This window comes from Pelobates fuscus, chromosome 11, assembly GCF_036172605.1.
Source record: "Pelobates fuscus isolate aPelFus1 chromosome 11, aPelFus1.pri, whole genome shotgun sequence".
Lineage (NCBI taxonomy): Eukaryota > Metazoa > Chordata > Amphibia > Anura > Pelobatidae > Pelobates > Pelobates fuscus.
Genome location: NC_086327.1, coordinates 112,946,883 through 112,971,646, shown reverse-complemented (window position 1 = coordinate 112,971,646; position 24,764 = coordinate 112,946,883). Strand labels below are relative to the sequence as shown.

At 43.5% G+C, this 24,764-nt stretch overlaps 1 protein-coding gene across 2 annotated transcripts in view; it reads right to left on the bottom strand.

The window, feature by feature from the left end:
* KLHL17 (kelch like family member 17) overlaps nt 1–24,764 on the bottom strand; it is a 112,004-nt gene that overhangs the window by 45,742 nt on the left and 41,498 nt on the right. The gene's annotated exons all lie outside the window — the stretch shown is intronic.

Here is a 24,764-nt window from a genome sequence, read left to right as displayed (position 1 = left end):
CCTTCTCCTCTGCGCCGGTCCTTTCAGCACCTCTGTCAGCTCCCAGTGTAAGTCTTGCGAGAGCCGCGGGGTCATAGAGCGGCTCTCGCGAGACTTACAGTGTGAGCTGACAGAGGAGCTGCACGGACCGGCGCGGAGGAGGAGGGAGCTGACAGGAGCTGCAGGAGATGTAAGTGCTTCCTGCCAGCCCCCCTCCCCCCCACTGAACTGCCAATGCCACTGGACCACCAGGGAAGGAGAGCCCCCCTCCCTGCCATGTATCAAGCAGGGAGGGAGGACGAAAAAAAAAAAACAATAATAATAAAAATAATAATAATATAACAAAAAAAATAACAATAATAATAAAAAAAATATTAAAAATGCCCACCCCCCACCAAGGCTCTGCATCACACTCTGCATCACACACACACACACACACACACACACACTGCACTCATACACACACTGCATTCATACACACACTGCATTCATACACACACTGCACTCATATACACACTGCACTCATACACACACACACTGTACTCATACACACACACTGCACACACTGCACTCATACACACACATTGCACTCATACACACACACTGCATTCATACATACACACTGCACTCATACACACACTGCACTCACACACTGCAGTCATACACTCACTGCACTCATACACACTGCACTCATACACACACTGCACTCATACACACACACTGCATTCATACATACACACTGCATTCATACATACACACTGCATTCATACATACACACTGCACTCACTCATACAGACTGCACTCATACACACTGCACTCATACACACACACTGCATTCATACATACACACTGCAGTCATACACACACTGCAGTCATACACATACTGCATTCATACACACACACTGCACTCATACACACTGCATTCAAACACACACACTGCACTCATACACACACACTGCATTCATACATACACACTGCACTCATACACACACACTGCACTCATACACACTGCACTCACACTGCACTCATACACACACACTGCATTCATACACACACACTGCACTCATACACACACTGCACTCATACACACACTGCACTCATATACACACACACACTGCATTCATATACACACACACTGCATTCATTATATACACACACTGCGGCGCGGAGGAGGAGGGAGCTGACAGGAGCTGCAGGAGATGTAAGTGCTTCCTGCCAGCCTCCCTCCCCCCCACTGAACTGCCAATGTCACTGGACCACCAGGGAAGGAGAGCCCCCTCCCTGCCATGTATCAAGCAGGGAGGGAGGACGAATAAAAATAATAATAATAATAAAATAAATAATAAAAATAAATAAATAATAATATAACAAAAATAAATAAATAATAATAATAAAAAAAATATTAAAAATGCCCACCCCCCACCAAGGCTCTGCATCACACTCTGCATCACACACACACACACACACACTGCACTCATACACACACACACTGCATTCATACATACACACACTGCACTCATACACACACACACACTGCATTCATACACACTGCATTCATATAAAATAGAAAGGTGAACAGCGCTAAAGATCAGAAATTGTACATACGTTTAGTAGAAATACTGGCCAGCGGAGTAACTTAAAAAAAAGGAGAAACAAAGATACAAATAATGGTACAGTATGTATGAACGATATAATTCCACAAGAACAAATGGGTTATATTCACACTCACACTTTGAGGAGCTATATCAGCTCGGTGTTAAGAGCTTGGACGGAATAATCCCCGTCTATGGATTTCTTGAGGTTCCAGATTGTTGGTGAGTTTATAGGTGTAAGTATTTGTTATATGAAAAACAAGAGTAAAATGATTTCACTTTTGAGAAAGCTTCGGCGAAACGCGTCAAGTGAGGAAGAATTTTGGACTTTTATACAGGACTGGTTTTATAGTGTATTATTCACTTTTTACTTATTGTATTAAAGTATATATAATTTTTAAACTATCCAGTCATTTTTTTTGTCCTCCTTCCTATTTAATACTGCTTTGCTGCTATACCTGGGTCCACTATATCCTGAGGTGGGGATTATTCCACCTGAAATTCTCCAAACTAGAGCAGGTCGTTGCTCTAGTATATGTAAGTAGGATCATCTACTCTTACTACAATATTTTATATTTACGTACTAGACCATGTGGCGTATTTTACTCTTGTTTTTCATATAACGAATACTTACACCTATAAACTCACCAACGATCTGGAACCTCAAGAAATCCATAGACGGGGATTATTCCGTCCAAGCTCTTAACACCGAGCTGATATAGCTCCTCAAAGTGTGAGTGTGAATATAACCCATTTGTTCTTGTGGAATTATATCGTTCATACATACTGTACCATTATTTGTATCTTTGTTTCTCCTTTTTTTTAAGTTACTCCGCTGGCCAGTATTTCTACTAAACGTATGTACAATTTCTGATCTCTAGCGCTGTTCACCTTTCTATTTTATCTGTCCATTTATCACAAGGTAGAGGGAACACCTTGTTGGTGAACTGCTGCTCACCCTTGAGAAGAGAGCGCTTATTACCCTTTTGCATTTGACACTGCATTCATACACACACACTGCACTCATACACACACTGCATTCATACACACACACACTGCACTCATACACACACACTGCACTCCTACACTCACTGCACTCATACACACACACTGCATTCATACATACACACTGCACTCATACACCCACACACTGCAGTCATATACTCACTGCACTAATTTTATTTAGAAATTTACCAGTAGCTGCTGCATTACCAGTAGCAGGAGTGCTAGCACGCATGTGCAGCACAGGATCCAGCTGATTCCCCTCCCCGGAAGTGACGAGGGTATAGAAATCTGACAGGTATAGCAGAATGATAGAACACCGGCTCCCAGCCTCACTCTGCGGCGCGCGAGGGAGCTGAGCAGGGAGCTCAGAGGAAGAGCTCCCTCGCCAGCCGCCCGCCCGCCCAGCCCATCAGCCTGCACGCCCGGCCGGCAGCCACTGGACCACCAGGGAGAAAGAGACCCCCCCCCCAGCATTCCCAAAGGTAAGGAGGCTGGGGGGTAGGTTAAATTAAAAAATATATATATATATATGTTAATGTGTGTGTGTGTGTGTGTGTGTGTGTTTGTCTGACTGCGTGTGTGTGTGTGTCTGACTGTGTGTGTGTGTCTGACTGTGTGTGTGTGTGTCTGTTAATGTGTGTGTATGTTAGTGTGTGTGTGTTTGACTGTGTGTGTGTCTCTGACTGTGTGTGTGTCTGTTAGTGAGTGTGTGTCTGTTAGTGAGTGTGTGTGTGTGTCTGCTAGTGAGTGTGTGTGTGTGTGTGTGTGTCTGCTAGTGAGTGTGTATGTGTCTGACTGTGTGTGTGTCTGTTAGTGTGAGTGTGTTTGCCTGTGAGTGTGTGTGTGTCTGTTAGCTAGTGTATGCGTATCTGTCAGTGAATGTGTGTGTGTATTTAGAAGGCGGGACGGGGGGAAGGGTTGGGTGGGGGTGGCGGTGGGAGGGGCGCCTGAGTTTTGTCCTGCCCAGCACAAAACCAGGATACACCGCTGAAGTCACAAATACCCTAATTTTCAAGAAGACTCAAATGTTTACATTTTGGGAGATTGTGGATCCCTGACATAGGAAAATCACAGTCCACAATGAGAGACGAATGGACCTAGGTATAAAAGAGATACTCTTTACAACACTTTCAATTCACAGGCTTCAATATTACATCTATCCAGTAGGTCATTCAGTGCTTTTCTCTAAAATGTGAATTGGCAAGAATGCAAAAGTGAATTTTAAGTGAAATTCTAATTTTAAACCACACTATTCAAACTGGAAAAATAATCCAAAACATCTAGCTTTCTAGTTTGCTATTTTTTTGTCTTAAATTGGAAATTCACGTTAAATTCTTGACAGGTCATTATTAGGAATTACAGTAATTGCGGTAAATGTGTTATGATCTATAAATGCATTTCTTCCCATGCAGTAATATTGTCGCATATCAGACAACAGGTGTTTGCGGATAAAATGACTAAGTCAACAGAACTTTAGAAGTAAATGAAAATAAAAAAAACTAAACTAAAAAATACATAATAAGAGGCAAATGTCTCCGTAAAGCATTTACTGATTCATCACTAGATGTTCCTCGTCCTCATTATGCCGGTACATCCTGAACTACACCTACATAAGGCTGATTAATGCTGGTTAAAAAGAAACGTTATTGTAGAAGAAGCAATTTCTAGACATTTGTAGTCACAGTAGGAAGTATATGACTAACGTGCCCCCCTGCAGGATGGTGAGAGAATGTAGATGCGTGAGCACGGCATGAGTATGTCAGGGCAAGGAGATGCGTAATATGGCTGCTGAGAGCCTAGAAAATACTCACATAATATCCTCCGCATATTCAAGAACCCGACACTTTTCCAATTAAAATTTTGTTTCCTGTTTTAAAGAGAACTGTCACTTCTTTGGAATTTACAATACTGAATAAAACATTAAGAAAATCACAATTAACTTGACTTATAGGGTTACTCCAAGTACTATAACCACTACAGGTTGTATAGTGGTAATGATGCCAGGAGTACCCTGGCCCAGTTCCCCGGTAATAGAGCAAATAGTTCAGGAATGGTTTGCCCCCTTACCTGGGTCAGTGTGGGTTCCAAAGCTCCCTGGTGGTCTGGTGACGCACTTCCGCAAGCAGCGACCACAGCCATTGCCATTCATTAGCTGAGCCAGTCAGAACTCTAGTAACACCCAATGATGTTGCCAAAGGTGGAGTTACACATCTGGTAGCAGTGAAGTTAAACTCTGTATGTGTAGTATTTCATAGTGAAACAGGTCCCAGACACCATGAACACTACAAATCAATGAAGTGGCCCAAAACCATAAACTAAAGTTGTTGTGGTGCCTGGATTGTCCCTTTAAATGAATATTAAAGATTTATCAAATTACCGGTACATCATAATGCAAGTCAGGCACAGCCATAAGACACATAGCATTGGAGTTGGAGAAACAGATACACTGTTGTATTAAGAAGAAATTACTTTTAATGTCCTTACATTACACAATGGGAAACACATTACACAATAGAAAAAATAATTGTCTATTTCTTTTTCTTTAGAAGAATGGCATGAAATGGGAAAGGCTCCGAAAGATGTCACTCATGAATCATGCCGCAATCATACATAGATACATTTGAAAATATTGCCTGTTGGTATCTGTTTCCATTATATCCCAATTATCCACCCATTTAATGAAAAGTCATCACAAAATCTACTTAAAAATAGCATTTTCTTCCACGTGTCTCTCAATTCCTCTGCAGACACTCACGCCCATAGGAGGTCCATCTGCTCCCCACGCATAGCCGCCACAGAAATGTGGTTTCTATGAAAACCCTGCTAGTGCCAGCTAGGAGGTATAGGAATGGAGTGGCATTATGTCACTTTGCTCTGAAAAGGGCACCCTGCCAATTAAACCAGCATCACGTCATAACTAAAGAGGTATGCCCTGCTTGTGGAAGTGTCCTCCATCAGGGCAAATACGGTGATCGTCAGAGGAGGAGGAGCAAAAATTTGACCTATTAGAATGTGTTCATTCACTAAACAGTGAATTATAGTGAAATTAAAATTAACAGTATAATTTAAAGGAACACTATAGGGTCAGGAACAAAAACATATATTTCTAACCTTATAGTGTTATAAACACCATCTAGATGCCATAGAAAAGCATTGGATTGGCTGAGATTCTCAATTCTGATGATCTCAGCCAAGGAGAAGGGGCGGGGTCAGAGCCAAATTCTACCATGGCCAATTAGCATCTCCCCGTAGAGATGCATTGAATAAATACATCTCTATGAGGAAAGTTCAGTGTCTCCATGCAGAGGGTGGAGACACTGAATGGCAGTGACACTGTGCAGCACTGCCCCAGGAAGCACCTCTAGTAGCCATCTGAGGAGTGGCCAGTGGAGGTATCCCTAGGCTGTAATGTAAACACTGCATTTTCTCTGAGGCAGTGTTTACAGCAAAGTCTGAAGGGGATGATTATACTCAGAATAGCTACAATAAGCTGTAGCTATTCTGGTGACTATAGTGTCCCTTTAGGTCAAAATTTTCATGCTGGGACCAGATGGGAGAGGGTGAATAATTTATAAAAAATTTAGCAATTTGGTTCAAAATCGACTTCATATTTTTGTTTAGTGAATAAATCCCAACAAACTGCGATAAAAACCATGTTATGGTGTATTCCATTGTGATTGATTTGGTATTTCTGAATTGTGCATCTCTGCAGAACATGCTGGCACTAGAAATATTATTATTTACCATAACTATAATCTGCTGTAAGCAGAGATTGGGTCATAAAGTCAGCAATACGTTCTTTGCACTGGGTGCTGAATGTGTATTATTTTTGTTTCTACTATCAGACGTTTAGCTCAGTCTTCAGTTTACCGTCTGTTAGTATCTACTGGACCCTCAAACTCTTACTCCTTCTTGCCAAGTTATTTCAAAGCGATATAATGTACTATCATTTTGCATATAAGCAGAATTTATATAGTTTACAGGATATGTGAAGCTGCATTTTCCACCGTGATGGAATGGAAAGATAGTGCATGATTCCTTTTTTTATTTTTGGGTAATCTAAGGAGTTGTACCAGGGTGCTGAACTGAATATGTTACAGCGGTTTAGTCACTAAACAGTGAACAGTACTGTAAAGACAAATGAACTGCAAAGATGGACTGTTCTTCAATCAAATTCGAAGTAAAGATTACTGTTTCTGTCAGTTCCTTATATTTCACATTTAATAAACTTCCAAAGCGAAAGGAGAGCCAGTAAACTTGGTCTGCACTTGCTGCAGGTGCAGTCCAAGGTCCCTGTTCCTTCCACAGTATCAGGGTGAGCCCACATGCAATCCCATAAATAGAATACCCATATATGTTTCCCCAAAAGCAGCCCCCCTCGTGTGCACACACCACCACAGGTACTGTACCCCACACAAGCAACACCACATGCATGCCCCTCCCTCCACAAAACACCACAGGTAGTCTACTCCATATAAAACATCACATGTAGACCCCCCACAATCTTACAAGCAAGTTGCTAGTGCATACAAAACCACAAGCAACCTCTCCATACACAAACACACAACAACCCTGTCAGTCTTTTGTCTTTGTGTATTCCACGTATGGGGACACCAGAGACAAGTCTCCAGCTAATGTAGAACCGGCGTGCTGTGATGTAATTCCAGTAAAATACAAGTTTAGCAGGCTAAGATTGCCACAAGGCATATGTATGTATATGTGTTTGTAGTATCAGTTGGTTAATTACACGTAGCTAAGATACTGTCATCACTGTACTGACCAGGTGCAGGAATGTAAGAACTGGAATTACGCGTCCCTCTCCTTTGTATCAGATGAGCCACGTGGTTAGACCGGATGGATGAGTTTAGACTCTATTCATTAAATAGGTTAAGGGTATGTGTGGGTGTAGTTAATTGTGGGAGGAGCTACAGTGCTATATAAGGAATGTACTCTATGTATTCAGTACTCAGACTTTGCTGTATTTTGGTGACGCTAGTCCCTCTGAGTCCCGATCGGTGATCCAATAAAGAATCTCTTCCTTCCTGAAGAAACCTGTGTCCATCTCTCTGTGCTTGGCTTCCGTCAGTTTCTCCGGTATCATTTGGTGCATTGGCCGGGAAGCTCATCGTTCAACGGTAGCTGAGAGGCAGAGGCGTGAGACGGTCTATCTTTGCCCACGTTCTCTACGGCTGCACCCCTGAACTTCTGCGTGGACCTCCCTTCGTCTCGGCGCCACTGGTCTGTTGTCCAGGAGATCATCGGCCTCTACGTGAGAAGTGCTGGGGTGTCCCCGTCGATGAGTGTGAACTCAGGTTCAGGAACGAGGAGGTAAGATAACTGCTGTTTTAGACGGCAGGACCCGCTAGGGGTATACCGATTGTGCGGTAGGCCCAAAGGGGTTTTTGAATCTGTATCTGCCCCCTCTGTCGGAGGGAAGGAGCGAAGGCGCACCGCTCGATCGAACGCTCTTTAGTCAGACCGTTTGATTTGGTTAGTCAGGCGGGGTCCTGGTGTAAGATAGCCCTAGCCGGACACCGGTGTCTTGTCTAGACTAGCGTTCTAGGGTGTATATTACGTTCGCTAGGTCGGAGGGACCGGGAGACTAAGCGGCGCCTGTGTAAATTCGGTTCGCTAGTTCTCATCCTATCTGGGCTAAGTGGGAAGGCGTGTAAATTTGGAACCCACTAGACTTTTGATAGTACGACTAAGAGGCGCCTGTGTAAATTCGGATCTCTAGCTCGTTGTATAGTGCGACTAAGAGGCGCCTGTGTAAATTCGGATCTCTAGCTCGCTATGTATATGTGGTGATTGGGCAGTGTGGCTAACCAAAACGGGTGTATATAGTTTTAGGTAGTCCATTCAAGGTACTGGCCAATAGTTTAGTTGGGAATTGTAAATGTGTTAACGATTGTTTTAGTAAAGTGTATATCTTGTTAGATAGCGCGAGCTCAGCCGTCTAGCGAGAGTGTTAATAGTGTGTTGCTGTATTATAGTGCACGGTACCATAACCCTGTATATTTACTGACATTGTATAATAAGTACTAATCATTGTCGTCCATTGCATGTTTTAACACCATAACCACTAATAATTGTATTGTGACCTTAACTTGTGCTTTGACCTATGCTAACCGTACTGTAACCGCTATTTGTAAAAGACGATGTTACTGGGTGTGTTATAGACGGGTAATTCGTATATAGAGAATTATAGCGTGGGTGACTGTGTAGTTACGCCAAAGGGCATAATATTGATTATATAGTGACTGGTGTAGCAGCTGTGTGTGTACGGGAATTCCCTGAGTGTTTATTGTTATGGTGTACGTTTCACTTGGTAACCATACCACGTGGTGCTGTTGCCAGAGGAAACGGGTGTGACTGTTGAATAGTACGCGTGTATAGTAATCGTTGTCGACGACGTTCCACTGTTAAATATGGGCGCGTCGCAGTCAACGATTCCGGATCCCTTAGGATGTATGGTTAAGAATTTTAAAAAGGGATTCAAAGTTTGTGATTTTGGGGTTAAGATGTCCCCTGTACGTTTGGTCACTTTGTGCACTAGGGAGTGGCCTACTTTGGTTGCGGCATGGCCGCCACGTGGCAGTTTGGATCCAACTCTGGTACAGCGCTTACACGTGGCTGTATCAGGTAGGCCTGAACTTTACGGCCAGTTTCCTTATATTGATTGTTGGAGACAGGCCGTAAATGACTCGCCAAAATGGCTCCGGACATGCCACGAGGAACAGTGTCGCCTCATGGTAGCTAGGACTTGTTCGTCCACTAGGGCTGGTGTTAGGCCCATTTTGGACACGCCCCCTGAGTCCGAGATCCCTTTGCCGCCCCCTTACTTTCCGGTAAGAGGAAGTGACGCAAATACAGGAAGTCCTGTAACCCTTCCCTCATTACCCTCATCCACTTCCGCTTCCTCCTCCAGTACAGGATCCACCCCCCCTCGTACTAAATCTCCCCTTCCGGAACCAGAACCCACCCCCATTAGAAACGAATATCCTGATTTGGCGCCACTTCAGACTTCCGGTCAAGCTTCATCTAGCTCGGCCCGAAGTGTTCTATTCACTACCTTTTCCCAAAACCAACCTCCCACATCCCCATACCCTATATCTCCCCGACCGGAACCCATGACTGACGCTTCCCTACGTAGCCCCATCCAAACCCGACAGTTGACTGGTGCCCAACAATTAAAGCACTATCAGATGCCTCTTCGCTTAAATCCCGGGTCAGCTTATATCGATGCCGCAGGTCAAATGGCACACGCTGACCCTGTCTTCGTATATGTCCCTTTCACCACTACCGACCTTTTAAACTGGAAGACCCATAATTCCTCGTATACTGAGAAACCACAAGCCATGACTGATCTGTTCACCTCAATAGTACAGACACATAATCCGACATGGGCTGATTGCCAGCAGTTATTAATGACTTTATTTAACAATGAGGAAAGGACAAGAATAAATCAAGCAGCCATTAAAGCATTAGAGGATAGAGCCCGTGCTTTGAACCAAGCTAATCCAGCAGCATGGGCCGCAACACATTATCCCAACACTGATCCCGATTGGAACGTAAATGGTGCTGATATGGTTCAACTCAGAGCCTATAGAGACGCTATAATTGCTGGCATGAAAGCCGGAGGAAAGAAAGCCATTAACATGTCGAAGACAGTTGAGGTGATCCAGAAAAGCGATGAAGCGCCCAGTGTCTTTTATGACCGATTATTGGAGGCGTACCGCTTGTACACCCCCTTTAATCCGGAAGACGCAGACAATTCCCGAATGGTTAACTCCGCCTTTGTCAGCCAAGCTTACGGAGATATTAAGCGCAAGCTACAAAAGTTAGAAGGGTTTGCAGGTATGTCAATCTCCCAACTAATGGAGGTAGCTAATAAGGTCTATATGAATAGGGAAACAGAAAGCAAGAAAGAGGAGGAGCGCAAGATGCGTAAAAAGGCTGATATGCTAGCGGTAGCGATCGCAGGCGTAGATAAACGGGGCCCAGATAGAGGCAATAATAGATGGAGTAGGGAGCCTTTGAGTAGGGATCAGTGTGCGTATTGCAAGGAAGAAGGGCATTGGAGGAACGAATGTCCGCAAAGAGAGCAGTACGAGAGAGACCAACCCAGGGCAGGCTACGGAAACTTTAGAGGCAGAGCGAGAGGTAGAGGAGGTCCCGGAGGGAGTAATGGTTATAGAGGGAGTAATGGGAACAGAGGAAGTGTTAGGGAAGACAGGTATATTCCAGCAGCGCAAAGGTCTCGCGATAGAGAAGGTAGGGACTTTGTAGGATTGGCTGACACGGTCATGGAGGACTATTGATACCGACCGGGCTCCATCCCCCTTGGTCGAGCGGAGCCTATGGTCGATGTATCAATAGGGGGGAAAAGGAGTGCGTTCATGATCGACACTGGTGCTGAACATTCAGTGGTGACTAATCTAGTTGCTCCTCCATCTGGAAGGACTATTACTGTGATAGGAGCAACTGGAAGAAGTGCTGAAAGACCGGTTCTTAAAAGTCGACTCTGTACATTGGGAGGCCACGTAGTAAAACACCAATTCCTTTATATGCCTGAATGTCCAGTCCAATTGCTGGGACGTGATATGCTATCCAAATTACAAGCGCAGATTACGTTCCTACCAGATGGAACAACATCTTTAAAGTTTAATGGACCTTCAGGTATTATGACTTTATCCGTACCAAAGGAAGAAGAGTGGCGACTTTATACAGTGTTGACTAGCCAAAACCCTAGGAGTGATGAGACATTGTTTAACATACCAGGAGTTTGGGCAGAGAACAACCCACCAGGACTGGCCCGCAATATTCCACCAATAAAAATTGAACTGAAACATGGGGTTTATCCAGTGAGCCTAAGACAATATCACATTCCGCAGAAGGCTAAGAAGAACATCCAATCCTATCTGGATAAGTTCATACAGTATGGTATCCTAAAATTCTGTACTTCCCCCTGGAACACCCCATTGCTGCCTGTTCAAAAGCCCGGCACAGATGAGTATCGACCTGTGCAGGACTTAAGAGCAGTCAATGATGCGGTTGTTAGCATACATCCAGTTGTACCCAATCCATATAACCTGCTTGCTTTAATTCCGGGCGGGGCTACTTACTTCACAGTCTTAGATCTCAAAGATGCCTTCTTTTGCCTCCGAATTGCCGCAGAAAGTCAATGTATTTTCGCTTTCCAATGGGAGAACGCTGTAACGGGCTCAAAACGCCAAATGACTTGGACAAGACTGCCCCAAGGGTTTAAAAATTCACCTACCCTATTTGGTTCAGCCCTAAGTCAAGATCTATTGGATTTCGAGTCCATCCCAGGAGAGTGTGTATTGTTACAATATGTAGATGACTTGTTGATAGCAGCAGTTACAAAAGAAATCTGTCAGCAAGCAACGCACGATCTACTACACATTCTCTGGAAGGCAGGATACAAGGTGTCTAGAAAGAAGGCTCAGTTGTGTTTGCCAACTGTCAAGTATCTAGGATTCCATATCTCTGAAGGTCAAAGAATTATGGGGCCAGAGAGAAAAGAAGCTGTCTGCCAAATACCAATACCCAAGAATAGAAGACAAGTGCGAGAATTCTTGGGGGCAGCAGGCTTCTGTAGGATATGGATTCCCAGTTATGCGATACTAGCAAAACCTCTGTACGCAGCTATCAAAGGTACAGAGCACGACCCCTTCCTATGGACCCAAGAACAGCAAACGGCATTTGAAGATGTGAAGAAGGCTTTGATGAGTGCCCCAGCATTAGGTCTACCTGATCACACACGACCATTCTACCTGTATGTACACGAGCAAAGAAGAATGGCTGTGGGAGTATTGACACAGTACTTGGGATCATGGCAAAGACCTGTTGCCTACATGTCTAAACAATTGGATGCAGTGGCCAGCGGACTTCCACCTTGTCTAAGAGCCGTAGCTGCAGCCGCCCTGCTAGTAGCTGAAGCCGATAAACTCACTCTGGGTCAAGAACTTTATGTACGAGTCCCACATGCAGTACAGACGTTGTTGGATTACAAAGGAAATCATTGGTTTAGTAATAGCCGTATGACCAAGTATCAAGCAATGTTGTGTGAAAACCCAAGAGTGCATTTAGAGACTGTAAACACCTTAAATCCAGCTACCCTTTTGCCACAACCTACTGAAAGTCAACATGATTGTTTGGAAGTAATGGATGAAGTATTCTCAAGTAGACCAGATCTTCGTGATTTTCCCATCCAGAACCCCGATGTTCAATATTACACCGACGGCAGTAGTTATGTGAAAGAAGGGATCCGCTATGCAGGATATGCAGTGACAACAATAGACAAGGTGATAGAAGCTCGGCCACTGGCGAAAGGAACATCAGCACAAAAGGCAGAATTAATAGCACTAACACGAGCGTTACAATTGGCTGAAGGTTTAAGAGTAAATATCTATACGGACTCTAAGTATGCGTTTTTAACCACTCATGCCCACGGAGCTTTGTATAAAGAAAGAGGACTACTGAATTCAGAAGGCAAAGAAATCAAGTACGCAGCTGAAATCCTACAACTATTGGAAGCAGTGTGGGAGCCGAAAGAAGTCGGTATCATACATTGTCGAGCGCATCTGAGAGGAGATGGTGATGTAACCAAGGGAAATCGGATGGCAGATAGTGCAGCTAAGCGTGCTGCTGAATCAGGAAGACAGGAGTATGTAGGGCATATAGCTGCTCTTATACCAACTCCACTGTCCCAATGGACTCCAGTTTATACAGCTCAAGAAGAGGAGTGGTTAAAGACTGAACCGGGAAAGTATCTGGAGAACAAGTGGTATCAGCTAGAAGATGGAAGAATAGTTATACCAGCATCGCTAGCGGTAGAAATTGTCCAAAATTATCACAACGGGACACATTCTGGGAGAGACAGTACTGAAGAATCTCTTAGAAAACATTTCTACATACCAAGATTGTCCAACTTGACTCAGGCCATTGTACGCAGATGTGTAACGTGTGCTAAGAATAATGCAAGACAAGGACCAGTAAAGCCACCAGGAGTTCAGTTTATGGGGGGACTCCCCATGTCCGATCTACAAATAGACTTTACAGTGATGCCTAAATCGGGTGGACATCGTTACCTGCTGGTAATTGTGTGCACCTATTCAGGCTGGGTAGAAGCATGTCCTACTCGTACAGAGAAAGCAGGAGAAGTTGTGAGATTCCTGCTACGAGAAATAATACCCCGATATGGACTACCCTGTTCTATAGGATCGGACAATGGTCCAGCTTTTGTTCACCAGTGCCTACAACAACTGACTCATATGCTTGGTATAAAGTGGAGGCTTCATACTGCATATAGACCCCAGAGTTCTGGTAAGGTAGAGAGAATGAATAGAACTATAAAGAACCAGTTGGCTAAAATGTGTCAGGAAACCCAACTTAAGTGGAACGTTCTCTTACCCATAGCTTTATTGCGAATCCGCAGTACCCCTACCAGAAGGATGGGCCTCTCTCCTTTTGAAATCATGTATGGGCGACCACCTCCCGTACTTGGTAACTTAAGGGGGGACTTGAGTCAGTTGGGAGAAGGAATTACCCGGCAGCAGGTTGTAGAGTTGGGTAAGACTATGGAGGAGGTACAGAAATGGGTACAAGATAGATTACCTGTGAATATTTATCCCCCTGTTCATAGTTATCATCCAGGAGACCAAGTGTGGATTAAAGAGTGGAATACTGTACCGTTAGGGCCCAAGTGGAGAGGTCCTTATGTTGTTCTCTTGTCTACCCCTACAGCAATAAAAGTAGCAGAAGTGACTCCGTGGATACATCACTCCAGGGTTAAACCAGCAGCAGTCGATTCTTGGCAAGTTACAGCAGATCCAGAGAATCCCTGCAAGATCCGGTTAAAACGCACTACTCAGTCGGAGTAACGAGGAATTATTGTGGATTACAAATTTTATTGTTACAGGTGTGAGTGAGAAGGCCATAATAAAGCCTGTCCGCTTACCATCACATAGTGTATAAGCCAGGAAAGTCTCGAAGGGACACCTGTGAAGATGAGCAGAACTCCATTCCCTGCAGCCCCTCACATCCTGGAAGCTGAGGCGCCATCGCACGGACGAAGACTGAGGATGACGGCGAAAGATGTGCTTTTGATAGTGTTTATTTATATGTGTTTTTATATTCAGGAAGGTAGAGGTACCGACACTCCTAGCTGTGAGGTATGCATTAAGACTACGAGAACAGGTAACCATATTTCCCAAACCCTAATTTGGCATTCACAATACGAGTGTAAAGGAGATGTATCGAGATGTAGATACTTAAATATAGATTATAGTGTGTGCCATTTAGGAGTAGGAGAACCTAAGTGCTTCAGTCCGGAGTATCAACCTCGTACAATTTGGTTGACTCTCAGGAATGGAGATCCTCAGGGGACCCTAATTAATAAAACGGTGTTAGAATCCGTACATTCTTCGGGTGTTCTGCTATTTGATGCGTGTAAAGCGATATCGAGTGGTAGAAAGCCGTGGAATGTATGTGGGGATCTTAGATGGGAGAGGACGTATGGGTCTAACGATAAATATATTTGTCCCAGTAGCAAAAATAAATATGTAAGTCCTAGATGCCCAAATAGAGATTATAACTTTTGCCCATATTGGTCTTGTGTGGGGTGGGCAACTTGGGGACAGACAGTAGACAAAGACATGATAGTGACTAAGTTGCCGACTAGCCCTTATTGTAAGTCTATGGAATGCAACCCAGTCCATATACTCATTAATAACCCCGACAAGTTCTTAGATAAGTATGGAAATTTATTTGGGTTTCAAATATACGGGACGGGTTTAGATCCTGGGACATTATTGTTTATAGGAATAGAGACTGATACGGTATCCTCCCAGACTCATCAAGTATACCATTCCTTTTACGAAGAGATGAGTATAGATAATAAGATCCCCCATAATGCTAAAAACCTGTTCATTGATCTAGCTGAAAGTATTGCCGGTAGTCTTAATGTTACCAACTGCTATGTGTGTGGAGGTACTAACATGGGAGACCAATGGCCTTGGGAAGCAAAGGAGGTAATGTCCGGTTCTGAGGCAGTTGACCAATTAATATCTTCACAAGCCGATTATCAGATGAGTGTTAGAGGTAAATCTGAGTGGAGATTAAAGACCTCCATCATAGGTTATGTTTGCATAGCAAGGAAAGGAATGATGTATAATACTTCTGTAGGAGAATTAACTTGTCTAGGGCAAAAAGCTTATGATGATGATACAAAGAATACAACTTGGTGGTCAGCTTCAAATGTCTCAGAACCATCTAACCCGTTTGCTAGATATGCCAATTTAAAGGATGTGTGGTTTGATCTATCCATCACATCTACTTGGAGAGCCCCAGCAAATTTGTACTGGATCTGTGGTAAGAAAGCCTATTCGGAGCTGCCACAGGACTGGGAAGGGGCATGTGTGTTGGGTATGCTCAAACCATCCTTCTTCTTGTTACCGATTGAAACAGGTGAGACTTTAGGTGTTAAAGTGTATGATGTGAATCATAGGAAGAAAAGGGGACCCATAGAGATAGGCGCCTGGGAAGATGATGAATGGCCTCCCCAGCGTATCATAGATTATTATGGGCCAGCCACGTGGGCTGAGGATGGTACCTTTGGTTATAGAACCCCTATTTATATGCTCAACCGTATTATAAGATTACAGGCGGTGGTTGAGATTATCACAAATGAGACATCACAAGCGCTCAATCTTCTAGCGAAGCATAACACCAGGATGAGGACAGCAGTCTACCAAAATAGATTAGCCTTGGATTACCTTTTGGCAGTAGAGGGAGGTGTATGTGGGAAGTTTAACCTAAGTAATTGCTGTCTTCAAATAGATGACGAAGGGCAAGCAATAGCTGAGCTTACTAGCCATATGGTTAAACTAGCGCATGTGCCTACTCAGGTATGGAAAGGGTACAATCCAAGTAGTTGGTTTGGTAGCTGGTATGAGTGGTTTGGAGGGCTTAAGGCAGTGGTAGGTGGAGTCCTACTAATTTTAATGTTGTGTCTACTCCTGCCGTGTCTTATACCCTTAGTAGTTAGGTCTGTGCAAAGCCTGATAGGAACTATAGCAGAGAGGAAGGCTGCTGCATAGATAATGGCCATATATAAGTATAAGGCTTTAGATCAGGGAGAAACTATGCAGGAAGATGAGTGTTGAAAAGATTCACATCATAAGAAAAGTCTGGTCTGGTTCATGGTAACCTGAGGTATATGCAAACCAAGGTTAAGTGATGCCTCAAGTAATTGTGAAATATCAGAGGCATCAAAGGGGGGAATGTGATGTAATTCCAGTAAAATACAAGTTTAGCAGGCTAAGATTGCCACAAGGCATATGTATGTATATGTGTTTGTAGTATCAGTTGGTTAATTACACGTAGCTAAGATACTGTCATCACTGTACTGACCAGGTGCAGGAATGTAAGAACTGGAATTACGCGTCCCTCTCCTTTGTATCAGATGAGCCACGTGGTTAGACCGGATGGATGAGTTTAGACTCTATTCATTAAATAGGTTAAGGGTATGTGTGGGTGTAGTTAATTGTGGGAGGAGCTACAGTGCTATATAAGGAATGTACTCTATGTATTCAGTACTCAGACTTTGCTGTATTTTGGTGACGCTAGTCCCTCTGAGTCCCGATCGGTGATCCAATAAAGAATCTCTTCCTTCCTGAAGAAACCTGTGTCCATCTCTCTGTGCTTGGCTTCCGTCAGTTTCTCCGGTATCAGTGCCATTAACCTTGCACTGCGGTAAACAAACACGTGGCACTTTCTCTAGAGAGCTAAAGATCTTCAGCACGCATCTGCGCATGACATGACATAACCCAGTTTGGGGGCTGAGTGTGTTATTGGTGATGACACAACACTCCCCTTCATTGACCACAGAGTAATGATACAATATGACTGAAATTCCAACCCAGCCAAAAAATATATTGAGACAAAGAAGGGACTACTTTGCCTCCGTATTTTTCCTCCGCCATCAAGCCTTGTCATCTCCCCCAGCCATCTCCAGTGACAGTTGTATGGAAATTAGCTGTCTGTGGACGATCCTGTGGGATCCTCAATAGACACTGTAAGAATAAAATGAAGACCTCTTTAAATAATCACTTCTTTGCCATGGGCTTCTGTGTAATTTAGCAATCTCTTGTTTGTCCTGCAATCTCTCTGAAGAGGCCACTGTGAACTGATAAAGACAATTTGTTCACAGTTACATCTCCAAATTTCCATTGCATATCCTAGGTCAGGGGTAGGCAACCTACGGCACTAGTGCCATGCACGGCACTCGAGGTGTCTTTGCACGGCACTCAAGGCTGCTAGAGCCAAACAGGCTCTGGCCTATCAGGAGTCCCAGTGAAACTTCAGATATATTCTAATACGAAAAGGTGGTGAAGGACAATCCTCAATTTATGCATTGCAGCACATAGAGTAAGTGATCTCAGATCACTTCCTCCAAGCACTCGTGAATGGGAATCCACACAGTAGTAGAACAGCTTGCAGCTGCTGTTGCAGCTCCTGTCCTTGACCTGTACCTGGCCAGCCACCTGTCCTTGACCTGTACCTGGAAGCCACCCGCACTGCTAGATATACACAGAAATGCAGAATAACCCCCCCCTCTTACAAATAATACGAACAGCCCACAAGCAAACATACACACAATCCGCACAAACGTAACCCACTAACAATCCACATACATGCACACAACCCCACATGCAGCCTCTCACATGCAATACCCCAAACATCCCCCACACATACACACACTACCAAACACACAAAGTGGCATATCCATCCACACACACAATTCCACAAGCAGCCCCCATACACAGCCCACATTCATATGTATCATACACAACACCACAAACTACTCCAGAATATATAGAATATAATGGCTCATATACGCACAAATACAACGATACAAGGCAATTACAGTATAAATAACACAAGCAGAATACGGCAGCATACACACCTCAATTTAAAAAAATAGGACCGGCACGCTACGCGACATCACAATCTTATATTGGCACAGTGCTGCTAAAAGGTTGCCTACCCCTGTCCTAGGTTATATTATATTCTTTAACAAGGCGTGCTTTTATTCTTTATCCAATCAGGTAGTTACACCTGGTATTAACGTATAGAGAGGGTAGTAAAAAGGGGGTGATGAGTTTTGGACTTTCCTGCTGTTACTGGGCAGATCAATAGTAAGGGGGAATGTTTAATTAGGACTTTAACAGCAGTAAAAGAGTAGGATATAGGAAAGAAGGTATAAAGTCCAAACTTGTAAACAACCAAAAAGCTTGCTATGCTAAAACTTTGAAAGTTATGCTAGGGGTTTATTAAATATCAAAAAGCATAAAGAAACTCACATTCCATCAGACGCCAATGTTGTACTCTCGTGCATGCGCTAGATTACATTGCCGATGTCGGCTCCTGGCAGCTGAAGCACAGAGAGCTGAAGAAGGGGGGCAGTGCCCATGAGGGACAGGTTCAGGTAAGTAAATCTCACCTTTGCCTGGCCCACAGGCCCCTGGGCCCCGAAAGCGATATCACTGTCAGGGGCTCTTGCAAATTATGCAAAGACGCCAGGCGGCAACAGAGGTGCTTTAAATGCCTAGTCCAGATTTTTTCCTAGTCTAACCCGGTGCTATAGCTACCTAGAGGGCAATATTAATTGTTGGTGGGGCAGGAACCCAAGGAAGCTGCTTTTTGGAAACAGCCCATAACTGAGCTCATTGCCCCTGCCTGTTTATAGTATTCATCTACCTCTCTGGCTGACAGCAGCAGGGGATGCAATAAAAAGCGTTATAGTCCATGGAGTGCCATTGTTTACTAATGTATTACATCCAGTGGCACAACTATACAGGTGGTTGCCTTGCGCTTTTAATATTCCATTTACTACAAAAGCCGTGGGCTAAGAGCAAGCAAGTAGGAAAATTTGTTTCAATTGTTTTATCCAGTGGGGGTTACATATCAAAAGTCACTGTGGGGAAAAGGTTGACAAATGGTGCAGGAAATACAGAAAGCAAAGGAATGTTGCTCTTTATTCCGTCAGTTTCCATGGTGATTGATCCATTTTTAGAACTTTGCCCCATGTCTGTACTACTTTTTACTTTTTTTTTTTTTTTTATTAAGGGCACCTCCGTCGATGGCTCATTTTGTGATCTGTCAAAATAATAAGTTACAAAACCTTACAATGTTCTATGTTTGGTTTTAAGATCCAGTGGGCTTATTCTTATTGGCGATAGTTTATTCCTAAGTAAAGGTTATTAAGTACAAGCTTACCAACAGTGCTGGAGCCTGGAGGCAAAATGCTTCCGATCAAAGGTTCTGACATCATACCAAAGAAGGTTTGGAAATATTTATACATTTTATTAAGAGTGGGCTAAAAATAAACACTGGATCATGACTGCATCTGATCCAAGACAATGATGCATACAGTTTTAGAACTTTGGAGTAGATGACAGCTGTAACTTCATCTATACATGCGTACTAACGTTCATTCCACATATGTGTGATATAATCTCTGCCGTTCTTCTTCATGCTGTTTTTGAACCTATACAAGGGTACAAATCCCAAACTGAGGTAGTAATCTATCATTCACATTAACCTGAATGCATGCTGGAAGTGATGAGTGTTGAAATCCAACATTTTATTGAAAGACACATGTGGAAAACCAAATTCATAAGAAGTAAAAATAACTCCCAAAATAATATTTGTCTGTTAACGTTGGTTAATAATCAATTAATAAATTAACGTTATAGATGGGCTCTAAGATGTGCTTACAGCTCACCCCATGTTTTTGCTCGTCCCAGGAATACACAGTCTAGCCTTCCAGCAGCTGTACGGATTAATTATAAGAGCAGATCTGTCGAACTTTTAAAGGTAAAGTACAATTATTTGTTGGGGAAAAAAAAAATTTATGTAGGCTATAATTATGTTTAAAAAACATTATCTGAAAGTTATATTTAAAGGAACACTATAGTCACCTAAATTACTTTGGCTAAATAAAGCCGTTTTAGTGTATAGATCATTCCCCTGCAATTTCACTGCTCTATTCACTGTCATTTAGGAGTTAAATCACTTTGTTTCTGTTTATGCAGCCCTAGCCACACCTACCCTGGCTATGATTGACAGAGCCTAAATGAAAAAAAAAAACTGGTTTCACTTTCAAACAGATGTAATTTACCTTAAATAATTGTATCTCAATCTCTAAATTGAACTTTAATCACATACAGGAGGCTCTTGCAGGGTCTAGCAAGCTATTAACATAGCAGGGGATAAGAAAATCTTAATTAAAACAGAACTTGCAATAAAGAAAGCCTAAATAGGGCTCTCTTTACAGGAAGTGTTTATGGAAGGCTGTGCAAGTCACATGCAGGGAGGTGTGACTAGGGTTCATAAACAAAGGGATTTAACTCCTAAATGGCAGAGGATTGAGCAGTGAGGCTGCAGGGGCATGTTCTTTACACCAAAACTGCTTCATTAAGGTAAAGTTGTTCAGGTGACTATAGTGTCCCTATGGTGACATCATTGCACCGGTGGTTCAATGCTGCAGAGAAGGTAGGTTTTACTTTATTAAACCTGTCCCACATGGACGCTGCCACCTTGATCCAGTGCCTCCTCTTCAGCTCCTGGTACTTCATCTGCCAGGAGCCAATGCATGCGCGAGAGGACAACACTGATGTCTATGGAGACTGCCAGAATCTCCATACAAAAAGCCTTTTTCCCCTAAGCCGTCCGTAGTGATGGTTAGGAGATTGACAGCGTGTGACAGTGGTAGCTCCGCCTTTTTGTCAAGCTCTGAATGAATTCTGTGTGTATTCTCTGCAAAAATCACAAACTGAACAGAATTGTAGGACCCTCTCCCACTCCAAGCTTTAACTAAGTTCACAGAAGCTTGGGCTACAAGGGGTTAACAGAGCTGGGCGAACTGTCCCTCGAAAAACGCGTGGGAACACTTTGCTGAACAAATCTCCCGTGTTCCGGCAGTGCTGGCCTGTTTATAGGGAATAACGAGTTGGCTGTCAAGTTCTGCAAGCTACAAGGGTCAAGCATTTGAGCCATGCCAAATACAAGAGAACGGAATGAAGAATGTAAAGGAAAATCAAAAATCACAGCCTACCTAGGGCAACAAGAATCCTTGTGCAAATCCTCTGAACATGCCAAGCTCCATACAGAAAAAGGAACACCATCAACCGCCTACTCCACAGGCCCAGGCAGTTTAAGCTGCAGCCAAAACACTGTCTTACACAATAGCTGTGAAAAATCTCCCAGGCCAGTGAGTGCCAGAAGAGTAAGCAAAGTGCGAAAGGCAGATTTCCTGTAAGGAAACTTTTCATGAATGGTTATTTTTACCTACAGCCTTCAATAGTTCAGTGACATTTCTTTCGCACTGGTGTTTAAGTTCACTTAAAGGAACACTCATGTCACCATAACAACTTCAATAAAATTAAGTTGTTATGGAGCCAGGAGGCCAACGTGCATATTCTTACCTGAAGGGGTTAAATAATTCTAGAACAGTTAATTCCCAAAGGTTGTCTCCAGTGCCAGATCTGCAGTTCCCTTGGTGGATTCCAGCTTCAGTAAGTGCGCAGTGCCACTGACTGGCTAGAGCACTTAGCTGATGCTCTAAGCCAATCATTAGGTCCCCATTCATAAAAAGTTACATACACCTTTTTATGAATTGGGAGCTACTTTTTATAAATGGGAAGCTACTGATTGGCTTAGAGCATTAGTTGACTGCTGTAGCTAATCTGCGGCACCCTGCTTAGTGGCACTCCGCGCTTCCTGAAACTCAATTTCCGAAGCTGGATCATTTGGGGAAACTGCAGATCCGGTGCTGGACGCAACTTTTACCGTTAAGCCATTCTAGAAAAGTTTAACCCCTGTAGGTAATAAAGTGCCCGGCGGCTTCCTGGCACCAAAACAACTTCATTTTGACAAAGATGTTATGGTGACTGGTGTGTCCCTTTAACTTCCAATTGTAGTGAACTGAAAACTGAATTAGCAAATGAAGGACAAAGGTGCCGTTTTGGAAACAATCTCCATCTCAGCTGTAATGACAGCTTGGCTAATTTAGCCAACATTTTGCATCCTGAATTTCAGTTCACATTCATTTAGTCTTTATCAAATAATAGTTGATCATTTCAGCCATGCTCCGGGTCTCAGTGAGCTATTCTTGTTTATAGAATTCTATAGTCATACTAGTTTATAGAATTCTATAGCCATACTAACTTTTCTGGGCCAAGATTCACTAAAATGGACCTTAAAGGACCACTATAGGCACCCAGACCACTTCAGCTTAATGAAGTGGTCTGGGTGCCAGGTGCATCTAGGATTAACCCTTTCTGCTGTAAACATAGCAGTTTCAGAGAAACTGCTATGTTTACATTAGGGTTAATCCAGTCTCTAGTGGCTGTCTCATTGACAACCGCTAGAGGCGCTTCCGCGCTTCTCACTGTGATTTTGACAGTGAGAAGACGCCAGCGTCCATAGGAAAGCATTGAGAATGCTTTCCTATGGACTGACTGAATGCCATGCGCATTCAGCCGATGATGGGGAAAGGAGGAGGAGAGTTCCCCGCACCGAGGGAGCCCGGCGCTGAAAAAAAAAAGGTAAGATTTAACCCCTTCCTCTCCATCCAGCCCGGCGGGAGGGGTACCCTGAGGGTGGGGGCACCCTCAGGGCACTATAGTGCCAGGAAAGCGAGTATGTTTTCCTGGCACTGTAGTGGTCCTTTAATAAGGAGCTTTGCATATATTATGTGTGCGAGTGTCTGCACACACACATATATGTTTGTATGCATACACACATACATGTATATATTTGGGAAGTATTACATATATATATATATATATATATATATATATATATATGCCATACAAAAGGCCATTCAAATGTGTTGGGGACTTTCACGAGGAGTGGACTGAGGCTGGAGTCAGTGCATCAAGAGCCACCACACACAGACGGATCCTGGACATGGGCTTCAGATGTCGTATTACTCTTGTCAAGCGGCTCCTGAACAACAAACAACGTCAGAAACATCTTACCTGGGCTAAAGAAAAACAGACCTGGTCTGTTGCTCAGTGGTCCAAAGTCCTCTTTTCTGATAAGAGCAACGTTTGCGTCTCATTTGGAAACCAAGGACCCAGAGTCTGGAGTTAGAATGGAGAGGCACACACTGCAAGATGCTTGAAGTCCAGTGTGAAGTTTCCACAGTCTGTGTTGATTTGGGGAGCCATGTCATCTGCTGGTGTTGGTCCACTGTGCTTCATTACGTCCAGGGTCAACGCAGCCGTCTACCAGGAGATTTTGGAGCACTTCATGCTTCCTTCCACAGACGAGCTTTATGGGGATGCTGACTTCATTTTCCAGCAGGACTTGGCACCTGCCCACACTGTGGGATTACTGTGCTTTATTGGACCAGCAAACTCGCCTGACCTGAACCCCATAGAGAATCTATGGGGCATTGCCAAGAGAAAGATGAGAGACATGAGACCAAACAATGCAGAAGAGCTGAAGGCCGTTATTGAAGCATCCAGGTCTTCCATAACACCTCAGCGGTGCCACAGGCTGATAGCTTCCATGCCGCGCCGCATTGAGGCAGTAATTGCTGCAAAAGGGCCCAAACCAAGTACTGCTTATACTTTTCAGAGGTCCAATATTGTTCTATGTACACTCCTTGTTTTATTGATTGCATGTAACATTCTAATTTACGGAGATTGTGGATTTGGGGTTTTCCTGAGCTGTAAGCCATAATCATCGCACTTATGACAAATCACGGCTTGAACTATCTTGCTTTGCATGTAATGCGTCTATCTCATATATTAGTTTCCCCATTTACGTTGCATTACTGAAATAAATGAACTTTTGCACGATATTCAAATTTTCCGAGTATCATCTGTAGTAAGGCAATGAGGGATCATAAGAAAAGAGGAGATCTAGGCTGTCCATTGGAGGTACACTACCAGTGCTGCCTGTAGGGGTAGAAGCTCATTACGTCTGTCGCCCGGCATCTTGAGTCATGTGTGCAACTAGCCTCTGGCACAAAAGTGACGAAACACTGCAAATAACCACCATCACTACTTTCCTACCACCATAACCACTTACTTGAATTACTTCAACCTTAGTCCTCCCAGATTTAACAACTTGGACTCTCTTGATAAT